Genomic DNA, 24,461 nt, shown 5'->3' with positions numbered 1-24,461 from the left:
TTCCATACATTTTGTTCCACAAGACCTGCCTAATTTTTGCTGTGGGTATGTTAGATTGTAGCATCTCCTAGGAAGAAAGGGAATGGAGAAACTTTGTGATGAAAGAATTGCACATGCCTTGAAACATTTAGAAATTCTGCCTGTTTCAGTTCTGAAGCTACTTTCTCCTTTGCACTCCACAGGTGCATACTAATCGTACATAAGACTGGCATAGAAGTAAGCATAATAACATTCTGATATAGTTACTTGCACTTCAGCGCCCATTAGGGTAATGGTAATTTTGGCTTTATGCTTTTAAACAGCCCTTATGATAAAGGTATTACTGAAAACTGCAGCTGACTTGAGAGTATTCACTGGAGGAAGTATGTGACTCAAAACAGACAAAATAGTCTAACAGAGCAAAAAACACGGAAATTGCATATTTAAATGACAGCACACACAAGTGTAGTTATGAGATTAGAGTCAAGGAAAGTTTGGTTGTTCTGAGTTTATATGCCCATTGCTTAGAGGAATATTTGGATGACCAGTTACGATACATAAGTAAATGGGCTAAGGATTAGAATTATTTTAAAAAGCAAAATATGGCCCTAGAGTCACATCAATTAAAATAAAACAGAATTATTTGTAAAGATGCAGTAAAAAGCCTGCCCTTGCTGACCTCTCTGTTCAAAATTACTTCCATACACAGCCAACAGAATTAAACTTCTCCCAATAATCTCCTCTTCATTGACCGCCCAAGAAAGGCTTCCAATTTATATATGCAAACATGTACATGCATAAACAGGTGTGCAAATACCTGCCCACACACACCCGTGCGTATGAAAAACTAGTGGAGGTAATCCTTCTCTGTCAGAAGCTGTCAGAAATTAGAACAGACATTCCTGAGTCATGAAAGTTCAAACTAAAACCACGTTATCATCCGACAAAGTACATCTTACGGAAACTGCGATTGCATGATTAACCAGTGCCTAAATCCCCGCAGGGAAGCAAAACAATTATTCTTAGCCATGGCACAGTTACTGTATTTGTATTAATGGCAGGGTCTTCTAATAGGCAGCAGCAATAAAAAAATACCGCAACAACTTAAATAAGTGCATTTTTTTTTTTGCTCTCTTAGAAGCTGTGAAATCCCTGCTTTGGACACTGTAAGACATGAGAGTGAGACTGTCCAAGTATAGACTAGTTCTGCGTTTGCTTTTAGGACTGCATGTGTAAAGCAGCGATGTCGATTCCACAGGGGGAAATCAGAACGATGAGACACACACAGCTAGGTGTCTATCAGACAAACCCAGAAGAAGGACCGCAGATACTTCTAGGATGAAAAGAAACTACCAAGGAATGGGAAACAGATGCTTTGTGTCTACTTCCATGAACACTTAGTTTACTAAGTCAAAAGAAGCCAATGGAAACCATGGCACAGAGCATTGGTCCTGTCTCTGTGTTGTGACCTGAAAATTCAATGACAGTTCCAGAGCTATTTAAAGCATATAGTTCACACAAATAAAAGACAAACAGCATTTCAACATAGTAGGCAGTTCATTATCCACTCTGATGTGTAAGTGCTTCAAATGTGTTTGAAACACAGCTGCTTATTACTTATTTGTAAAGAAATATCTTATTAATAAAGATAGAATGAAAAGAATGGATACAGAGATGCATGAAAATTTAGCTTACATTGAGCTAGGTTGCTACAATTTAAAACTGTATTTGATGTAGTCTAATTAGAAATATTGATTAAAATGAAGCCAGCTCACTGGAAGGATGATGATAATAGCCTAATAATAACAATTGATTTTGCTTTGATAAATGAACCAAAATGCGATCTTAAGGTACCTAGGTTTTGACCTATTTATGGCCCACGTTCCCTTTTTTCCTTTGCTTTGCTGAGTTTCTGAGATTTGTCCAGAATATTATTAGAATGATAAATCTGAAAAACACATAATTCACAGAAGGATTTGACAACAGCCGCTTCTACGATGGCCCATTTTGAAATGCGGAGTTGTTGGGTCCCCCCCTCACTGCACTCCAGCTTTACCAAATCACATGTAGTGTGTGAGCAGCAGTAATAGTAATTAAAAATAATGAGGCCTGCTAGGTCTGCTAATTCTATTATCTTTATAGCATCAGGCTTCAAGCAACTCACCAGCAAAACAGCCCAGATGAGAAATCTCTTCAGAAGGTTTAGTGGTTGTTTACAGTGCAACAGGATAATCTTTCCAGCCTGAAAATAAATAAATAAATAAATAACATCAGAAAACAAAATCAAAAGCAAACATAAGTAGACATGGTTCAGGAAAAATCAAAGGTTAATTGGTTGATAACCAGCATAAGCCTATTCTATTATTTTTTTTTTCTCCCCACAAGAAAATCTGGATAACTAAATAAGGTGGTGTATCATTAATTTTATTTTTTTTTTCCTTGCAAAAACTCTTCATTTTCATGGAGTAAAATGAAGAGAATTTTGCATGCTCTGACTTTCTGTGTACCCTATTAACTCAGGGTAAAAAAACACAAAATTTTTCAGGAACCTTCTGCTACTTTCAGCTTTGGTGTAACTGACAACACCCTTCTAACTTGCAGGGTACTAATAAGTGGAACTGAGGTGTGGGTCTAAAACAGTACTATAACACAGTAGGTCCTTTGTTTCTCCAAAACTATTAAACACAGAATTTTATTTTATTGCTGCTATGCTCTGATACCGCTTCCGAGTCCCACAAGCTACAAATGATCAGTAGGAGATGTTTTTTGCAGCTGACTAACACTTAATTATTTACATGACAAGTGAAACAGCAGAATTTCAGTTCCTAGGTTTAACATTTGCAAAACAACTTTCAGAAGATGATTAAACATTGTGCAATCTTCCTGTTTCTGCAGGCAACCAAAACCAATAGCCTTCTGGAAAACTATGAATAGGCACCCTCTGACTCTAAAGTCTCATTCAGCAGCTCATTTGCGTTCACTGCATCACCAGCTCTCAAGTAACGTCCTTATCCACCATGACTGGAGGCACATTTTCAGTGTTAGAGGTGAAATGTGCATGTGCGTCCATGTACACACACACAGGGGGCTGGGGGAGGGAGCTTGCAGTGTTAACATATCAATAATTTTTATATCTTGTTTCACAAGGTTTATCGAAGGAAGACAGTGCGACTCTGACTACAGCATTTGGCCTCACTACAAGCATACTCAAATCTCCTTTGAGTCACAAAGGTGACCGATGTCATTAAGAAACTAAAAAAGTAGCTATTTAAGAAGATGATCACAGTACATCACAGCTTAAGCACATGGAAACTACACATTACTATTTATAAATGTTTCCCAAAACCTTGATCCTCTTGCAGCAGAGTTTGGAAGGTAATCCAAACTGGGAGGCACTGTGGTAGCAGATATTACTTGCAGACTAAGGGTGGGGAATAAAATTCAAAATAAAAACATTCAAGAAATGGAACCTGTATTTTGCATGAAAATCTAAGTCTAAATAATTTTTTTTAAATGGAACTGAGAATAGAAATACAAAAAGATAATAATTTCTCTGAAGTATATTTTCATGTTGCTTGAAACATTATACAAAATAATGCCATTGACATTAGATGCCATTTAATTTTGCTATTTATGGCCAAGCCAAAACCCCCAAATATACCGCAAAACAGATTTTTTTTTTTTTTTTTTTATTTTGTGACACCACCCTCATTTATTTCAACTGTTTCAACCAGCTCCAGGTTTTTCCCCAAATTATTCTAGGATATGTTTTATTTTTTAAGGTATATATCTTAACAATCACACAGAATCTTCACATGGTTCTCCACACATCTCTAAATGAATGTGGACTTCATTTCCATCTGCTTGGGAAAAAACAGGCTGGCCTTGGTTACCATGTGCAGAAGAACAAAGACAACTCAGCATTGTGTGCTTCAAATACCTTAACAGAGTGAGATAAATTCAAACACAGACTTCCAAGAATAAAGATCAAAGTATTGGACATGCAAGTGTAGAAGTAGAGTAGAGTAGAATCCTCAATGATACTAATGGGAGTTTTGAGGAGACTCTAAGTTCAGATCTGTTCTGCGTTTGATTTAGCAGTGGTTGTTTACCTTCTCATTTTTTTATCCTCAATACCCTCTTACAGCGATCTCATATATCACACTCATAATTGCCGTGGATTGGAGAATACCATTCTGTGGATTGAGTGGAAACGGAAAGCACGTAGGAGGGAAGTCACAGATAATTGCACTGGTTAGCATTAGTCAGAGTCCAAGGTAGCACTGGCAGAGAAATGCAAGGAAATATGAAATTGCTTTTCAGCCCAATGCTGGAGAGTTGCTGTATGGAATCACAGGCAAGGCACTCAGGGAAAAATGTATTAAAAAGCAAGCAGTATGTTCCACAGAGGCAGCCCATCCCTGCCTCCTTTCAGGGATTTGCAATGGAGCACTGGAACTCCTAAAGGAAAAATTCAGTAATTTCAGCTATAACCTCTGAACAAACATATAAACAACTTCAATGGAATATTAAAAAAAAAAAAAAAAAAGAAAAAAAAAGAAAAAAAAAAAAGAGAGCAATAAACCCTTCTGAATATGTGGGTTTAGGCAACAGAAGCAATCAATCAATCTTACCAACGGGGAAATGTACAACTCCAGCGAAACAGATCATATATTCACCCTCATTGGGAACTTTCACAGCAATCACCTGCATCATTGTTACTTTTAATTAAATGCACATTAAGACAATGGTGATAAAAGGCTTTCGTGAGATACGAGCAAAATGACATCTTACAGTACTCAACATGGTTCATTTGTAAGGAAAGCATAAAAGTAATAATTAGGAAGTTAATTATAAAATCGTCTAAATCAAACATCATTACAAGCTGCCATGTAAAGCATGGCCTTACCCTCTGTTCCCAGTTCTTGGCTCCTGCCTTGGGCTGACACTAACGATGATGCCCCTGTAACACGTACTGGATCAGGAACCTGATTCCACTGAAAACTTATTAAGTAAAAAAGACTGGTTCTCAGGCTGGATCAGGTCCCTTGTTCTAGGTTGAGGTCGTGATCACACAGACACTTACTCAAGCACATAGGAGGAACAGGGTGAACACCTGGCAGTGATAGGGAGGGAAAATGGGACTCTTCCTTTCAACAGCACTACAGAATTATGCCAAATGGAGCTGGCTGTATAACCTCAGCCTGGGCATCTGATCTCTGAAGCTACAGTCAGACACATAGCAGTGTTAAATAGGTTCTGCTGAACAGAACACGTTCTAACATACAAGCATCAACTGTACATCCTAAAGCACTTCTGAAATCTGCAAAGACAATGACTTCTGACCCTAATAGCAGTAAAGGCAAAAGCAGTCTTTTCTAAGTTGTGAAAGAATTAGAGAGAGGGGAAATGGCTAGGCAAGAACAATTACCACATTTCTCAACTATGCCTTGATAAAAGTTCATTCCCCCTTACACTATCTACTTACTTTCCATATGGAAATAGATTAAATTAATTGGGTTAAGCATGTTTTGTTAATGGCACTACAGAAAAGGTATCCGCAAACCTACAGTGAACAGGTACAGCAGCTGGGCAAGTGAACTACCTCAGCAAAGGACTATAGAAAGCCCCATTTTTATGTATACCAATTGCTTATAACTCCTTCATATAAAGAACAGAAAGGGAATATTTTTCTAAATAGCAACAGCTTCTATTAAGCTCCTGACTTACGCTATACCCAACGTCTTTCCGCCATTATCAGTCTTGGAAAGCCAGAATTTGTCACTTTTTTATGGAAAGTCTCAGCTTTGCAAATAGACTGCTATTATAATTGCTTTCTGGCTCTTACTAGTGGAAATTTTAATTTGCTGAGGTTACATAGGCCACAACTGGTCATTCTTCTAAAAGTAATTGTATACATGTTTCCCAAATCCTACAGTAGTAGATGGCTCAGAAATACATGCAGTTATGGGAGTCCTACTGAAGACAATGGCAGAAAGACAATGACAGCTACATTCCAGAGTTTAGTCCCCATCATTGCTCCACAGTGTCTAATGAGGATCCTTTCAAGCGGGTCATCAGGAAACATTCATACAGTTGAAAATAAATGAAAACACCATTGACTAGTGTTTCCTATTGGCTCTAAGACTAGGAACATACCACCTCTGAACACGTGCCTAAAATGCTTTCTTTTGACGCTAAGGAGATTGAAATAGGCTTCTTTACATAGGAGTGGCATATCTACATGCCTCAGTTTGATATCTGTTAAGTAGAATCAAAGCTTATTTGTTTTGTCTGAATGACTATGTTAAGTTGAAATAGCTCTGCCACTGAGAAAAGCAGATGCTGGAGCTGGCCTTCCTAAACTCAAGGCAAAGTCTGCCATGAAATATAATTATGACTTTTATTGTCTTGTCTTTGTACCACTGTGCCCTAAAGCTATACTATTTGTAAAAACAAAACTAGTATCACAAAATACATTTTCTGTACTAGTTCCTAAAAATTATTTACTGTATCCCAGACTGAACACTTTAATCTGTCTTCAACATAAACATGGAAAACATAAAAATGAAAACTCGTACTCGTGTTCTCTACCTTAGCATGCCTTCCAAATTTTACAGAATCTTACAAGATTCAAAACCTGGAAAACGGTAGAACAAACACCGCCATTAATGTATAGTGTGCTACCAGAGCAGAACTGAGATGAGAGAGCTCCCACAAAAGTCACCTTCAAAAGTGAAAAGAAATTCAGCTGTTCAGCCTGGTGAGCGTGTCCTACTGAGGGCACAGTTCTGTTCCCGGCTTGGCATCATCTGAATCCTGATCATGCCAGTCCTTTCCTCCTCCCTCCTATTCATTCCTGCTTTTCCCTTTTGCTATCATTGCCACACACACGTAGCCATGCCAAAAACTGGGTTCAGGGAACTGATTCAGCTGAAAATTAGATGAGGAGGAGGAGAAACAGGGACAATGAGGGTCAACAGGAGCAGCCTGCAATTAGATTGGCTTAAACTAATCTTGAAACAATACCCTTAGTACCCAAAGAGGCTATTCCGCTCTGTATCTATCAAGATGTGCAGAGAATCAGCTACCCCATTTAATTGCATAGGCATAGCTAAAAGCTATGAATGAGAGAGGACGGAGATAGCCTTGTCTGAAACTTTATAATGCAACCTGGTGCACTGTAGACATAATAAAATTATTTGCTAAGCCAGTCCGCACATTAGAAGAGCAGCTGCCTAGTGCCTAACTACGAAATTACTCTGTAAATGAAAAGCAGGAATAAAGAGTAGCCAAATGGAAAAATACTTCCTGACCCAGCCAAAGAAAATAATTTACAACAGTTTCCCAGCACAGATTGGAGAAAAAAAAAAAAAAAAAAGGTGCATGCACAGCACTAAGATGGAGAAAATGAACTTCAGGGTAGTCAGTAAATAATTAGATATTTGCATGGATGTTTCAAAGACAGTTATCTAGGGGGAAAAGGCAGACCTTTTCTTTTTACTACATAGTTTAATGAAGGAGGATATTCAAGATCTAAAATTTGCCAGGTAAGAACAAGAAACTGATACCATATTAATATTTATATTAATGTAAAATCATCTGCATCCCCATACCACCTTTTGTCCAGTGATCCCCAAATTCTTTACATATGGCATACAACTCTTGCAAACCAAGGTTGATTCTCAAAAGTCAATAAAGGGACTGTTTTATAAAGCTAGTCCACCCCTAAATGGAACTTACGGCGTTTTACAGGCATGGCAAAAGTAACATATTTGCCCCATCGCGTGGCAAACAGAAGACAGACACTAAGGTGTCATTCCTTCCCCACTGAAATAAATGGCAAAAATTGCATTAGCCTTCAATTGTGTTTGTCACCATAGTAGATTCTCAGCAAGTTTAAATTATCTTAATTTCAATTAACTTCATGGATCTATACCAATTTACTCCTACAAATGATATGCCTTCTGATCTACCCATTTGGCTATAACTAGGGGAATTCAATTCTAATTATTACTCTCACTTTTTTTTTTCCTCCTAAAAGCTAGTTTTATACTTTTGCCTATAACAGCTGTGGGACTATGGTAAGTAAAAGTAAGTGCCTGCCTTCTTAATCTTGTCATCACATATCTAATTAAAAACATGTCTCCATTTTGGAGGCCCAGGCCTTGGAAAAACACAAGTTTTGGCAGACTTGTCCTAGTTGCTAGTTATGTTTATTCATGTTATGCAGTTTTGGATTGATAGTGTTCTGCACACAAGAAGAACAAGAGACATAATATTTTCTACAGATACACACAGAGAGAGCTGAGAGTGTAATTTGCACAGTACTGCCCACACTGTACTGGTAACAAGAAAAACGCTCTCAATATAAAAATTCTGTACCTGGCTACTGTCAGGTTTTTTTCCTTTATTTTTTTCAGCAACTCTATCAAATTAATAGAAGCCTCCTGTCTTTCAGATGAACGCTAAATACATACAGATTGAAATAAACAAATACAAGGACCACATATGGTCTGTTGACCCACTGTTTCTCTTGAATGCTGCAACCGAAATAAGTACTACTGAACATTATCCCTGAATCACCATGGGACAACAAAGAAAAAAAAGTTCTATTTTAAAATCACAGCAGAGGTAGGGATGGAAGCCGGTTCCCCCAAACTTCTAGTTTGCACCTCAAGCTTTTGAGAGCTATGTATTTTTAAAGAAAGACCTGGAGTTTCAAAGGAACAACAGATATGCTGGAAGTGGTAATTACTGCTTCAGATAAGGATCCAGCTCTCCCTAACTCCAACATCCAGTTACTGGATATATCAGGCTTTTTCATTGCTTAAGTTTCATAAGGTGTGCAAAGCTCAAGTCTTGGCCCTCTGTGTGAATACTGAAACAAGGTCATTTCAGTGACTTGGTAAGCGATAAACTTCCCTCTGCTACAACCTATGAAGAACTTCATTCACAGAAATAAAAAGCCGTCATTAACTCTTAAGTGTGACAAGAAAAAAAAATACAAACACACTGAAGTATTAAACCCACTCCTATTTGTGTATATTTTGTCAGAGTAAGAGTGCTAGTCCCATGCAAATTATCATTTTAGAATTTGTCTGCAACAGTTACATGCCTGCCATCATTTTGCAACATAAACCAATTCAGCAGGTTATTTGGATTTCCCCTGTAACAAAAAAATCATGTCATATTGTGGCAAAATAGCTGGTATTATCAAAGATTATGACAGTACGTATGAAGGCACACGTTCCCAGGACCAGATAGAACAGACTACTGAGAAGCAACAAAAAAAACCATTTAGAAGTCAGTAATGAAAATTAGTTGATATATGCTAATACAAGGAGGTGTTATCTGTTTCCTATGGCATATGCTGTTTCTTTCCCCTCTTCCACTTATAAGCCAGGGAAAACATTGACACAAAAAAGCCATAGCAAAAAAAAGTTCAGTCAAGAAAAAAATAAATTCTTTTTTTTTATATCTATATCTATCTATCTATATATACATATCTTATTTGAGACATTCACCTTTTGACTGCTTGAGATGCTTGTCTGGAAATGTGAATGTTTGGTAACCACATCTACTGTGAAGCAGGAAACAGAGACAAAATCTTTTCCTACAGAGTGAAATGGAATGAAAACGAGTTCCCCATAACCCAAGGCTGACTCAATTTCCTTCTACAGTTAACAAATTTAATCAACACCCTGTCACGAACTGACTTTCTGAGAAGACTTCTGAGATTTAATGAGCTGAACTTAGAAGTGCCAATGGACCAATATGGACGTGGGAATTAGTCAAGACATCTGCAAAACAAAAAAATTACTGAAAACATACTGTTTGGCAGAAAATGAACTCAAATTTATCTGAGAATATGGTTCTTTCTAGATAGAAATTAATACAGAAAGCATTACATTTTGCCAGTCCTACTGAAAAATTGCCAAGTAGAGACATTAATGTAAATAATTAATTAAATACAAGCTTTAAAAGAAAAAGAAAATATATAAATTTATTCCTCCATGGTAATTTCTTCATATATTCTCTAAAATTCTAGGGAACACAAACAAACTTGTGGACAAGAATGGATGTTTCTTCCATTAACATCAGAGGAGAGGTAGAGGGAGGCCATATACATCTTAGCAAAGTAGTTCATAGTCCTTTTCTTAGGAACATCTTTTTACACACCAGCTATGTTCTACTTCACTTGTTTATGAATTCAAAATTTAAACTTTTCTGAAATGTTTCCAAGTACATCAGATTTTTGCAGCACTGATTCAGAATAGTAATGGCTTCTTGCTATTTTATTCAGAGACAAGACAATCTCACAAAATTTGAGAAGATTTTACTCACAAAATGATACAATTGAAAAATGCGATGTAGGATAATTCCATCAGGAAATTTTTATTGGGATACAACTGATTACGGCCCTTCAGGAGGAACAGAATTAATATTATAAATTCTAGATAAATTTAAAGAAAAGAGTCTGTAAAAACAAATTGAAGGAAAAAAAACAGCACAGAGAGAATTACTGAAATGAGGGCGGGCGCTACAGTTAAGCTAAAAAAAATATCCAATTTACAAGGAAAAAAAAATTAAGAAATATGACCATATTTTGCTACCTGTTAAGCTTTAAAGAGATATTTAAAACCTATTTGAGTTACCTCAGCATGTGGGAGTCCAGTCATGGAACCAGTTCTGTTATAAACTGGGCAAACTCTAAGCAAAGGAAGAGTCACCTAGCCAGACTCTCCAGTGTAAGATGATGATTGACCCAGAAGGACCAAGACATGGCTTTAAGCCATTTCAGCACTTTAATGCTTTCTGGAAGAGATGATTACAGTACTAACTGGTTGTTTTGGTTGATATTACTGGATGAAACATTGCAGTTCCTGGCTAATTTTTACTGAGCTGAGCTGCCAACCAACTGTATGGTAGTCATTCAGTATCAATTCAATTTTGGCCCAGAGTTTTCATTCCTGAATTTCTGTTTGGATAGTCTCAGATGTGGCAAGAATGTCAGTATGTGAAGGTTTCTGTTGGAAGGCTTTTTGTACATGTTTATGGAAGCTTTCATGTTTTTGACTTCAAGCAGAGTATTATTCAGTGCCACAGTGAGCATAATTAAAACATGTGACTTTAAACGTTCAGTTTGGGTTTTTTTCTGAAAAAAAAAAAATTAGACTTAAAAGTTAGTAATACAAAACATTAATAACTACATTAAATCCAGTCAGGTAAAACTACAGCATCACTCACCTCTGCCCGGCACGCAGCAACATGGCTCCTGCTGCCTACTTCCCACCATGGTGGGAACACACTGCACCAGCTTGTCACTGCGTATTGGACTCCTCTGAAGGCCAAACTCAAAATCGTCAATCAGTAGGAGCCTTTTGGCACTCTGTGAAGCTGTAGCAGGAACCAAAACAGCCGTTAGTCATTGTTTAATAGGCTTTTTAATACAACTGTGCTGAATGATAATTTTCAGCCTGCTTCTGCTTCCTCTCCCCCGATTTCCTCGTCTTCCACAGAAAATAACCAGAGGAAAAAGAGAAAAACAGTAAGGTACAGCACATGGCAGCTGATATCCCATCATTAACACTAAACTGGGACTTCAACATGGTGCCTCTGGTTATCAACTGCAAAGTCCCCACAAAACTGCTGCAGGGAGAGACCACGGCATGAAACTAATGCCAAGCTAAGGAGTGACATTTTCCCCCTCCCAGTAACTCAAACATTTTAGGTCTTTTCTTTGTCTCTTCTATGCCTTTTTCCCCATTAAGACAATCTATCCAAGAGAATGTCACATTATGTTTTTTTAGCAACAAAGCAAGTGCATACTTGTAGCAATAATGTATCTGACAAAGACAACTTCATAATGTATTTCGACTAAGAATTTTTACCCACATCCAACAGCCAGCTATAAACATTTTAACATTGATTTGAAAAGCAGGCAAAATTTTTCATTCTTCCCCTATCACCACTAAGAGATACGCAGGCTAACTGTGTACTAAACTTCCCTGAGCACCTCTATCTCAAATAGGTATTGCAGATGTAAGATTTGCATGCAGTCTCATATTTGCAGTTTGTAAAATTGTTTGGGGATTCTTTTTTGTTTTGGTGTTTGGGTTGTGCTGTGTGGTTTTTTCCCCCCTTTTTTTTTTTAATTCAAAACAACTGCTAAACAAAGCTGCACTGTAATTACTAGATCAAGCATATGCAAGCTGCATCTATATGTCAGGCAGTTTGCACTATCACAGCCAGAGAAACTGGGCATGAAAGGCAAGATTTTGACAAACATCTAGAAGTTTCCTTCAATAAAATCCAAAGGCTGTTTATTCAGATATGTAATAGCCCTGCACATTCACCTACAAGAGGAGCTTTTGTTTAGAAGGGGTCTTATTTAAAATAAATTATTATCACTTTTTGAATGTATTCTAAATTTAGGATTATTTGTTTTCTAAGAGTTTGATTACAGATTAATTCTGCTGACCTGCTTTAAACACACATTCCCAAATGCTGCCAATAAACAGGCCAATAATTTGATTCAGGAGGGCAAAACCTGTGTTTTCTATATACCAAAATTGATCCTTCCGTGGAAACAAAAGGACCAGGCAGCTTTGTTTTAAACAAAAGACAACTTCATCCTGCAGGCTGTTATCTGCAGACATTAGGTAACAGATTTTCCATTTATAACTCATGATAATTTATGTCTCATCGACATTGTAACTGAAAAATCACCACAAAATTAAATCTACACCAATGGGCAGCCAGAGGAGACTGTTTTTCTCCTCCCTAGATTTGTTTTTACATTGCTCTACAGTTTCTGTGCACCCTCCATATAACACTGAAAGAAATAATGAAATCCCTAGGGAAGGCTTTCACTGTTTTCCATTCCCCAAGGTGAATATGTTGGTTGAGAAAGGGATTGGAACGATTTAGAGACTTGCTCTAAACCGGGGAAGTGGTGAACAGCTAGCTGGCAGCCAGAGGCAGGTACAAACTCAGCAAGTTGGGTAGAAGCAGGCACAGCTCAGAAGTCCTGAGTTTTTAGAAGACTTCTGCCTTTCCAGGGAGGTTGCTCCACAGAGCTGCAAAGACAGGGTAAATTTTTCAATTGCATTTTTGCCAGTGTGCGTTGTAATGTAAATTACTGGTATTTCTTCCTCTTGTCAGCAATAAATGAAAATGCATTATTTACATTAAAAAAAGAGTGATAGGACACAAAAAGAGCACAGTGAGAACATAACAAAAATGTGAACAAAGCATACTACGTACAGACTTGAAGTTCATAATCTGAAACTTCAGATGACTAAAATTTTAACTGAAAACTTAATACCGTCCCTCAAAGCCTAAGAAGGGACCTTGCAAACAGATGGAATGGAATAGAAAACAGAGCCAGTCTCAATGACTTGCAGGCTAATGAAAAAACAGTTAGCAGTAAAAGTAGACAGTGATGTTAATCTATTAAACTTTCTCCTAAAAGTATCTATTTAGTCACTCAGAGGGGGGCTGGCCACTCACATGAGACTGAGCGTGGTCCCAGGGAAATGAGACACAGGCATAAAGTGCTGCTTCAGTTTAGATGGAAATCCTAAGCATGGCTTCAGCTAATGCGTTGCACACATGGAAATGTCAATAACAAATTTCAAAACAAATCCTCTGTTGGGTTGCAAAAATGCTGTGAAGACAATATACAATCAACTGTTCTTCCTACTGGAGCACCAAAATCAGTAACAGTGACTAAAGTAATTTAAAATGACACTCAACACCATCATGCTCATATATATATAACCAGAAGCATGACTTTTTTTTTTTTTTTACAACTGTGACTAAATAATATTAAAAGACAATTTGGGGGGGGAAATACACTTTCTTAAAAATTGATCAGCAAAATAATTTACGATTAAATTAAAATTAATTTTTAAAATTCAATGTTATGTAATTAAAACATCAAATCAGTTGGTCAAATCAGTTGGTCAAATCATTTGGAATCAGTAAGTTAAAGCAACTTGTTGCAGAAACAGTTCATAATGACAAAGATTCATTAATAACGTTAATATTTTTTGTGAAAGTAATACACATTCAAAGAAGACGTTACTTAGGTAAACAAACAAGATTAGGAATAAAATGGTGAAATAAACCTTTCTTAAAAAATTGGAACAGCTAAAACTGGTCCAATTCGGCAGAATACTTCAAAACGTATTTTTAGTTAAATGGGAATCTTTGCTTATTACAATCCCACGCTTTCTGGTTTTATAGTGATGGAAGGAAAAGTGTTTTCTTGTTCACAGGTTTTAGGAAAAGTTAGTTTGATTTCTCAAAAGAAAGAGTCGGGGCAAGAGTCTTGGGAAGAGCTGATATTGAAAGGTCAGGGACATTTTCATTAAAAACGAAGTTTGTAAAAAGTCTCTACTGATATTTAAAGTGTGGACAAACCCCATTGTATAACTTACAACTGCACTGCCCCAAGAAGCGTGACTGCAGCAGTGTAATTTTTGGTAAAAATAATAAATGAAACAAATTTCTTCATAAGTTCTTAAAAAGTTGTGAAAAAAATATGGCAGCTCCCTGTCCGGATCCAGTGATGCCACAGCATGCAGCTTAGAGACTCTAATCAAACTATCTGCTTTTCCAAATGGAGCAGATACAATCGCTTCCAGCCCAAAATAGAAGTATTCTTCCCAGTGTCCTCTACTAAAATTAATACTATACCTATTAATGAGTATGAACAGCGCTTACAAGCACCTGCATTAGAGTGTAAAGTTAGTTTTAAACGCGTGTGCCTGGGCGCTTATCAGCGAGTTGCAGAGGGCAGTTGGTGGTTAATGTCTCATCAGCAGATGAGAACTCAGGATGAACAGCATCAGAGCCACTGCAAAATGGCTTATCATTAAACCATCATGCTCCTGTCGCAGTTTACAAAATACAAGTCTTTTTCCATACAGGGAGGAGAAAAACAAGAGAAATTGACAATGCTGGTGGTTCCATCACCACATATGGATGGGAGAAAACAGTCATTTAAAATAATTTAAAAAAAAATTAATCCAGTTGGCTGAAGAAATAACATTAAAAAAGAAAAGAGTTGTAGGGAAGAGAGAGACTGCCACTAGCAAGCTCTGTCTAACTTTACTTTAAAGATGATTTGTCCTAATAATCTTACATTGAGCATTCTCTTGCCTGTTAATGTAAATGTCTAAAGCCCTAGAAAAAAGCATGAAGCCATAAATAAGTGATTTTTAACCAATAAGACGTGACACACAATTTCTGGACCATTAATGAATGTCTCAGGTGCATTGTAAAGCATGGGGCTAAAGGTCTAGATTTTCTTATTTTTCTTATAAAACAGGAATTCTGAAAAATGTGGAAAGAGGGTACCAGGAAAGAATCATACTCCCTGTGTTTCCACAGGGATGCCATGGTTAGAATGTGGCTCATAGCCAAGACGAGAACGATAATTTTGGTCAAAAAGTAATTAATTTCTTGAATATAAAAGGTGCTGTATCTTCATTTAGGTTTAAATTTAAAGGTTTACCTTTCATGAGTCACTAGATTAATGCGTAACTTCTCATGCAGTCTGGCACAGGGATTTGAGAGCTTTCCACTCTCATTCGTATTTACCAACAAACCAGAGAGCAGCCTGAACTATCTGAAGAAACGTCTATGGGAACTAGAAGTTGACCACCTTTTACAAAGCTATACCCAGGGACAGTTGCTCAGGGCAGCGAGGAGAAGGAAGACGCCAATCTTCAATAGCAGAACTTTCTGAAGTCCCATGAAGCATTTTGATGAAATATATAAATCACCATCCGCATCTCTTTCTCAATAGCCCAGTCTCTCACTGGGTTTTGGTAAGCTGATTCTTTTTGATCTTCTATTTACCGCAGGGGCCTTTGTGTCCTTCCCCTTCACACGCTCACTACCTGCAGGGATACCTTTCCCCCCTCTCCCTTGTGCTACATCACAAAGGTAGGGTGTTTGCAATGTCATTAAAGCACTTTGCAGCTTCAATGCTGCAATCAAAATCTAAGAGAGACCTTAACAACTATCCCTCAACTTCTAAATCTTCAGGGAGATTGATTCAACACGTACATTTATTTCAGTGGTGCAAATCAATAGTAAGGGCAGAAAAAGAAAAAAAGATTTTTGCCTTTTTACTTGGGCAATACAGTCATTTTCGCATCTCAATACCCGTATTACCAACCAGGTATGTTATACACTTTTTATTTACCCTTATGCTATGGAGGCAGATAAAAATTAGAATTAGCACATGCTTAGAATTATCAATTTGCCTTTAAAAAAAAATTTACAGTTTCTATTAATTTTTTAACAGGTGAACTAAAAAAAGGAGGAACCTTTATAGATAATTCAGCCCACAGAGCGTTCAAATTTCTGAGGTGCTCTGTTACTCAGATTGCTAACATGTTCATTGTATATAGAAGATAATATTTTTTGGCAGCAATAACATTTAGTTTCTACTAAGTGACTTATTTCTCCTAACTGTGTAGCAGTAAAGAGCTGTGAGAAAAACCTGAAAGTAAAGGATATTCTTATATATTTGTCTTTAATTTCAGCCACAACAAACTATCCAAAGGATTTTATCTGACATTTTAATCTCCATATCGATTAGGGGAGATGAAGGAGTTTGTTGAGCTTGTTGTTTTTAAACTGTGATTTTCTACAACATCGACATTATGACTCCCATTTGTTGGCTGTCTCAGATACAGATCAGCAAAGAAATACTTCGTTGTAACAAACCAACTAACCTCCACAGGCACAGGGAAATAGCCAGAAAGTTAGCCTTGGTCCTCAGCCAGTTCTCAAGGTAACATGCGAACAGAGCACTTTATTAAATAGAGGTGACTGAGGTTAGAGGTGAAAAACACTTGTTGTGATCCCTTTGTAGGTGGAAAGCCTCGTATTATCCAAACATACCCATTCCAGAAGGGAGAAAAATAAAAACCACCTAGCAAAGAACTGTGTTCTTTGAATTTCACATTTCCTTAAATTCCACATTGAAGCAATAGCTTACTACACTGACAGAGTAAGTTGGAAAAATGTTACCTAGCCCATTCATCACAGCTTTTTTGCATCTACTATATAAATATTTCGTATTTCTAAACAAATGTTTGCTAGCCTTTAAAGCAACAAAATAGTTAAAAGTGCAAAGCTGACAGCAGGCTGGATTAAACAATTTCTCAGCAAATTACCCAGCAAAAGTCTGCGGGGATTTCTCGCGCACACCATGATGTCACGCAGCAGCTGTGCGGGAGGGAGCTCTGCTGAAAGGCCACTGACAACACATGAGACACGCTGGGGAGAATGTTCTTTCTGACTTGCTCGCTAATCCTCCTTCTCACAGCTGACAGTCCTGACACCTCGGACAAGGCTGAAAATTAACTGTCGTTATAAAACGAGTGAACAAGAGTCTCATAAAGTTGAACGGGCTTTGAGCTTATGAATTCTGCTGGCACCTTGTCTTTCAGCAAGGGACTCATGAAAACTTTTTTTAAAATACAACTTTTCTAAGAATTAGCATCCCTTTTTCAGAATTTTTTGACAGAGGTTACAGGTCTTTCTTTTGTTTCACATTCTCATGAAACAAGTCATCTGCTAGACAGCTTAGGTCTTAAAATGCCCGAGAGCAGAAAGAACACACACATTTTTCTTCTAAAAGCCCCAACTCGGTACATTTTAGGATTTTTCTAATTAGGGCTGAAATTCCCTATTTTGAGAAAGAAAAAAATATTTGTGACCAGTGTTCATGGGACTGAAAGTAATTGCATCTTTGTCAGAGCTGTAGAAAAGAAAAACAACAGAAACAGCAGAAGTTTGGGTAGACAAGTGGCTTGATAAGGAAGGGTTGCTGAATAGTGTTCTGCCACAGAACAAAAGCTACACGTGCTTTGTAAGAAATGTGCTTTTACAAATTGCCTGAAAGTTGTCCTGGAGGTACCAGAAGGCAGAAGAAAGAGGGTGCTGGCTAATGAACCGTGGAATTATGAAAGGTGGAAATGAAAGAGACATATTAGGTTAATATCCAATCGTGCAATAGCTGTACGTGGTTCCCTAGAGTACATTTTCCTGACATTTTTCTCAGTCTCTTTTAAATGTCTGAACCTAGCGGGCTCCTGTCTCCTCTTGAGATTCAGTTCCAATGTCTAATAAAAGTTTGTGTCAGGAAACTTTTCTTGATGTTCAGCCTAAATTTCTCCTTTCTCTAATTTTCTCTAATGAATATTCCAGGTTACAACCTCTTTGCCTTTTGCAAGAAGAGAAATTATTCTTAACTTTTAATGTTTATCCTTCACAAATAGTTATTAACAATTAAGTTCTTAACTCTCTGTCAATTAGCCAAGCTTTAAACATATAGATCCCATAAATCAGCTACAGTGCTAGTTTTTTCTCTGCAGTCCCTGAAATGGCATTACATTTTTTAATGCTGAGATTCTCATACAAGGGGGAAGGTAGGCAGGTGGCTTATAGACTATTTTCCCCCAAATAATCCTATTTGTTCCGTAAGAAAAAATGGATGTTTTACTGGGGGGGGTGGGGGTGGAAATTCAACAGTTGCTCTGTCAGGATTCTGGTTTCTCAGTTTCTCTTTAAACCTAACAGATACGCACCTTCCTTCTAGTTTATGGCAACAGTTTGGATTACAATAGCCTTTCCACTGGATGCCCATGGAACAAAAGCAACTGGCTGATAATATTTCAGTCTTTAGTCATTCTGAGCTTTCCTGCTGTCTTTAGCATAACTGAAATACAAATAGCTGTAGTGTGCTGCATGAGTATACACTGCAAAAACAGTCAAAACAACTATTAGTAGTAAGTACTGTAAGTACATACACAAGTCTTGGCAGGAGACAAAAAAATCCAGCACAGAAACACACACTTAATGGAAAGTCTTTCAGAACTGATCCACCGCTGCAAGTGCAGTTTAATGGGACTAGGTTTGTGAGGATTTTTGAAACACACTTTGTATTATTATAAGTTCTTTCCCAATACTCATTCAAACTCTAATTTAAATCATATTCTATCACAATATTCAATTGCCTAATTCCTGACATAATCTTGGCACACATAAAATAGGGCATAGGTTGAGACAGACCATTTTGAAGCAGCAAATAAACATGTATTTAATTTTTAATTTGCAAAGCAATTTTTCTTTACCAGCTTGGGTAATATCTTTGGAATGGTCGCCTACATAATAATCTATCATGGATGTTGATATTTTTAAGCAATAAAATGTAACATCTGCCAAAACCATGGTCTTTGTTAAAGGAAAAATATACTGTAGCGCACAAAGGAACTGTCAAACTTACTAACTGAATAAAGATCCAAAAATATTTATGAAACATCAGTTTCTTTTTGTTTTCTTATTTATTCCTAGCGACTGCAAACTATGAATACTGGTAAATTATTTATTCCTATAAATTGTAAACTATGGACACTCAAATTTTTAAAGGTTTTCTACTTCAAACTGAAAATTGAAAAACAAATTAGAAAGCTATTGTTCTATTATAGATATCCTTTTATATTGTTTTCTTCTCATATATCCAGTGAGAGTCAAGACAAAGGAAGTATTAGGAGAAAAAAACACCTGCAAAAACTGTATGCATTTATTGTTGCTCAGTAACAGCCACACAGAAGACCAATAGACAAAAATTTGGAATAAGTCTGAACCAGCTGGAAAGGGAGGGGATCTTTGCTCAACAGGCCAGGTGCACTGCAGGCTGGCTGTAGGCTCTGTCTTTCTTTTTTTTTTTTTTTTTTAATGCTGCAAACAGGATACTTGGTCATCAATATTTTTCAGTATGACTCTTTCAATGACTTTTTTCCAAATCTTTACCTTATTTCCCGTTAGACTTACAGTATTAAATAGCAATTTCATATGCATATAGGACTATGAAAGTAAAGAAAGAACAAGCATCATTGCAATTACGTAAATAGACGTGACAATGAGGAAGCTAATGGTTTCATCTACCTGCCACAAAAACTGAGTTGACTCTACCTAAAACACCTCCAGGGTCAAAAGGCTCTGCGGTTTTAGGCAGTTACCACAATGAGGAAGAAAAGAGCAAATTGCTTGCATTAAGCCAACATATTGATGCACTTGCAGTGGGAATCTGAAACAATGACAAAAGAAGGCATTAGGAAATATTTAGCTCAGCCACCTTTACAAGAGAAATCCGTATACAAATTTACCATGAAAAGGGTTGAATGGAAGCTTATTTAAGGTCTCTTTCTGCTAGTGCCATTGCCTAAACAGACACTTTCTTTATTCCTCGCTCTTTTCTTTCTTCTGTCCCAATTCTGCTACTTTACTGGGACACATGCATATTTTAATTTACATTTAGCTAACATTAACTTTCTTGGTAGTTGGAAGCATTTGTGCAGTAGAGAGGAAACATGCAAGCATCTGAACAGTTTCCAGTTCTTTTACCTTCTGTACTTTGTCCCCCCTCTATACAAACACACACATTTAAATATCAACTTACCTTCTGTACTTCCTGCTCTCTCTCTCTACACACACACACTTAAATATCAGCTTTTTACGTTTAATGATTTCTGGTTTAAAGACCTCATGTAATTACAAAGGCCAAATTGTTACGGCAGTAGCTAGAGCCTATTTGGATAATTAGGCTTGGGTGAATTTAGAATGAACTAGTTTTAACGATAGGTAAAAATGCCTCAAAGAGAGTCTCAATATACAATCTTATACGGCAGCGTCCAAATATATAATGGAAAAAGGCACACAATAATACAAATATATTTAAAATTTTAAGCTTAATTTTTAACTGAATGTTGGGAGAAAAGGTGGCATTATTATTTTTAATGGATGGTATCGTTCACCTACCAGGCTATGTGTACGTGATACATGATGAGACCCTGAAAATCATCAGTAGGATACTGAGGTCGTGTTTAGCATGTTTCTTCAACAGATCTGCACAGAGCCATTTCCTGCCCTATTCGTGGGAGAGCTCAAGCCCAGGCTGAATGCCGGCTGTCCTAGCTGCAGCCTCAGAGGCCAGGCAGGCTGGCAGCCAGAGAGCGTTCGGAAACTCGCAGGACAGACATGGGCCAAGTTGGTCCCTCTGAGGACAAGTAAGCTCATCACTGTTGTTGGCTACTAGTATATCAGTGACTTCCCCCCCTCCCCTTTTAAATTAGAAACACGCTTACAAGAGTTATCTCAGACAAACGTCTGAAGAGCAGAGCAGGGGCCAAAAACTTAATTCTAACCATGCCTAACCCTAATGGTAATTAAGATCTAGCTCCCTTTTTCCTTCTTTTTGGCACAGTTTATTGACCAATATCCATCTTCATGGATCACTGACAGAACTCAGTAGGCTGCTGAGTAAAGCTGTAAGGCACAGACCATTGTTTGCTTTCAGTTCCGCAGGACTTAAAGTGTCATTGTATACAGTTAAAAGCTACTAACCATTATTTTTCGCTTTAGAGAACACAGTACAAAGGTCTGCTCCAAACACCATTGTACTTTCTGGATTTGTATTCATTTGACATTACACTACTTTTGAATCAGGCTTTACATTCATAAATATCAGAGAGTATTGCTGAAGAAGTAATGCATGTGAAGTGGCCTGCAATCCTTGAACAAAGCAGACCTTGCTCCCCCCGTCATCATTATTCACCAGGCATGGCAGAATGAAGGGCTGAAAGGATCAAAGAGCAGAGCAGCAGCAGTATCTACTAATAATTGACAGTGTAAGCAACACCACTAATCAAGGCCAAAATACAGGACATCGTAAAGGACAGACATGCAGGTTATCTGGCTCAGCTGACATCATTTAAACCAGGACCAGTCAAGCAAAATGAAGGACAGTCCTCTAAATGAAAGGAAAGTTTTAAGTCAAATAAGTGAGAGCAAAGTTACACTTGCTAAAACTAAAACTGAACATGAAACATTTCTTCTAAGATCATGCTGTACTGATATTCTCTAAACCTTCTCCTTACATAAAATATAACTGATTTCATGCATAAAAGCATGTGTAGCTCATGCAAATTAACACTGACATTCACATTGTACATTTTAAATTTTGTATTTCTGGATGTTTTCTTTAAGTCCAACATGCCAAAAGAGTGCTTTTTTTTTTTAAATAAAAAAAAAAAAAAGGAAAGAAAAAAATGAGAGAATGAGAGAGGTGCCAGTAGGTAGGAAGGAGATGAAAGAAGTCCACTGGTACTCTCCTTGATTGTCAAAGGAAATGGTTGAGAGTAAAGCGTTGGCTGTTGTCCTGACCAATATTTACTATCAGAATCACTTTTTCCTGAACTTAAGTGTGCTTGTCAATTCAACCATTTCTACAGAAGCAAATTCTAATTATTTTATATCCTAAAACAACACTGAATTTAATCTCAGTGTAAGTCAGTATTCATTCTCTTTAATGTTGAACAAGGAAACCTTGTCCAAGTGACTAGAACTTTCTGATAAAGACTAGTAAAAGCAATTAACTATGGCAAATTAACTATGAAGAACAGTGTTATCCTTCTCCAAGGAACAACTGAGTCCTTTAGATTTACCAACATACTTTGAACTTGACCCAGAAAATTCATCTCTAGCACAAAAGTAATTTAGTTTCTATAGCCCATCCAAGCACTGACTTCTCTACCTGAAGTGTCAAAAATGTTTTCCAGTAATGAGAGCTCGAACAGACAGTTATATAGTGTGAACCTTGTGCTTCTTGCCTAACAACTAATACACAGAGGTTAGCAGAAAACCAGCATACAATATTTTGTCTTTACTGAACTAAAGCTTTTAGCCATCAAGATATCCATATTTTGCAGTAAACCTTCTGGATAATACAGTCTATTTTCCAGGAATAAAGCCAGTGTCCCCAAAGACAGTTCTCATAGCTGCTAAATGCTTGCAGATGCATTTCAAGCCTTTTTAACTAAACAAAGTAGGAATAATTTGCTATTCTAAAATACACTTAAAAGGAATTTCAGCTGAATGGACTACAACAAAATATTCCATGGTCTCAGTTTCAACCATATTATGTTATTTAATTATTTTGTACAGCTCCAAAGATAATTAAAGTTGCAAATATCTGAAGTCTTCAGACTACTATGTTTCACAGCCAGGAACAGTAGACAGAGAACAATTTGTGATTTTCACGGTTGCCCTGGAGCCATTGTAGGAAGCCATGGTATATTCCCAAACCAGTCTGAGATCATTACTTGTTTATAATTTTTCTATGCAATATTCCTGATAGTTGAAAATACGCTGATACAGAAAAAAGGCTGAGAAATAAATGTCAGTGAAAATAGTTTAGCCAAAAGCAGGTCTGCCTGTTCCAAATGTACCTGGCAGAAATGCATTGGCCTGATGGCAACAGGAAGTTTAAAACATCAAGAGCTGTCTTACAATTAAATATTTAGAATGATAAATGAAGTATCATACTAAACACTTAGCATTCAGGTAGAAAATGACTAAGAAACCCACTTTTGCCCATTTGTGGTTATTTGAAAGAAGGTCAGTTTCATCTTCAATGTAAGCCAAAACTCATTTTTGATGTAATTCATTATCCATTGACGAAGAGGTTGCAGCAGGAATAAATGTGACCCATTTCCTTTAGAATCCCTCAGAGTCCTTTGCTTTTTTTCAGAATACAAGAGAGTAGCCTTCCAAGCAGCAAAATGCAAGTGCTATTGCTACTATTTTAGCGGTTAAGGATCTATTCCAAATGAAAGAGTGTCACGAAAGTTTCTCTGAGTAAACATTACAGCCTTAGTAACACAAACATTTTTGTATTTCTGCTTCTTCAACAGGAGCTGTGAAATCAAAGATGGTTTAATCCCTTTTTTATAATTCTAAGGCTGCCCAAGTCATTGATGTATAATCAGTGTTAATTGTAGCAGTTAACGTTATAGCCTTAAGTTACTTGGACGAGAGGGCTTAGCTGACTGAATTCCTAGAAAACTGTATTCCACATGGTAGCAGCTTTGGATCAAATGAAACAGAAGTAAGCATACCTCTTCAATTCAGTTTTGCGGTCCTGGCACTATTTCTTCAGCAAAATAAGCAAAACCAATAAGAAGTTAATATTTTTATATTTGACTACTGTTCTGTTGTGGTTTAGCTCCAGCCAGCAGCTCAGAACATGTAGCCGCTCGCCCAGTTCTCCCCATTCCCTCAGAAAGGCAGGGAGAAGAGGAAGAAAAGGAGGGGAAAGGGAAAAAAAACTTGTGGGTTCAGATAAAGACAGTTTAATAGAACAATAACAGAAAAGGAAGAAGAATAATATTGATAACGGTAAAAACGTACAAGACACAAGTCACTCTCACTACACGGTAAATTGGTGAATTCCCGGTGCAGAGACCGCGAGTACCCCTGTCTCCCCGGCTAACCCCATTTATATACTGAGCACGACGTCTATTCCATTGGCCATTCCATCGTTCTATCTATGCTCTTTATCTTCTATGGGAAGCTGAAAAAAGTCCTTGAAAAATATAAACATCACCTGGCAA

The 24,461-nt window shown here is 37.2% G+C and overlaps 1 long non-coding RNA gene across 1 annotated transcript in view; it reads left to right on the top strand.

Annotated features, from left to right (window-relative positions):
* The first annotated feature begins 15,601 nt into the window (after positions 1 to 15,601).
* Positions 15,602 to 24,461, top strand: part of LOC134517941 (uncharacterized) — a 51,484-nt gene continuing 42,624 nt past the window's right edge. Inside the window, exon 1 of the long non-coding RNA XR_010071770.1 lies at positions 15,602 to 15,821. This is a non-coding gene — a long non-coding RNA (uncharacterized LOC134517941). The remainder of the gene's footprint in view (positions 15,822 to 24,461) is intronic.

Source organism: Chroicocephalus ridibundus, chromosome 6 (assembly GCF_963924245.1).
Source record: "Chroicocephalus ridibundus chromosome 6, bChrRid1.1, whole genome shotgun sequence".
Taxonomy (NCBI): domain Eukaryota; kingdom Metazoa; phylum Chordata; class Aves; order Charadriiformes; family Laridae; genus Chroicocephalus; species Chroicocephalus ridibundus.
Note: the sequence above shows the minus strand (reverse complement) of the source record. Positions and strands in the feature narration are given on the sequence as shown.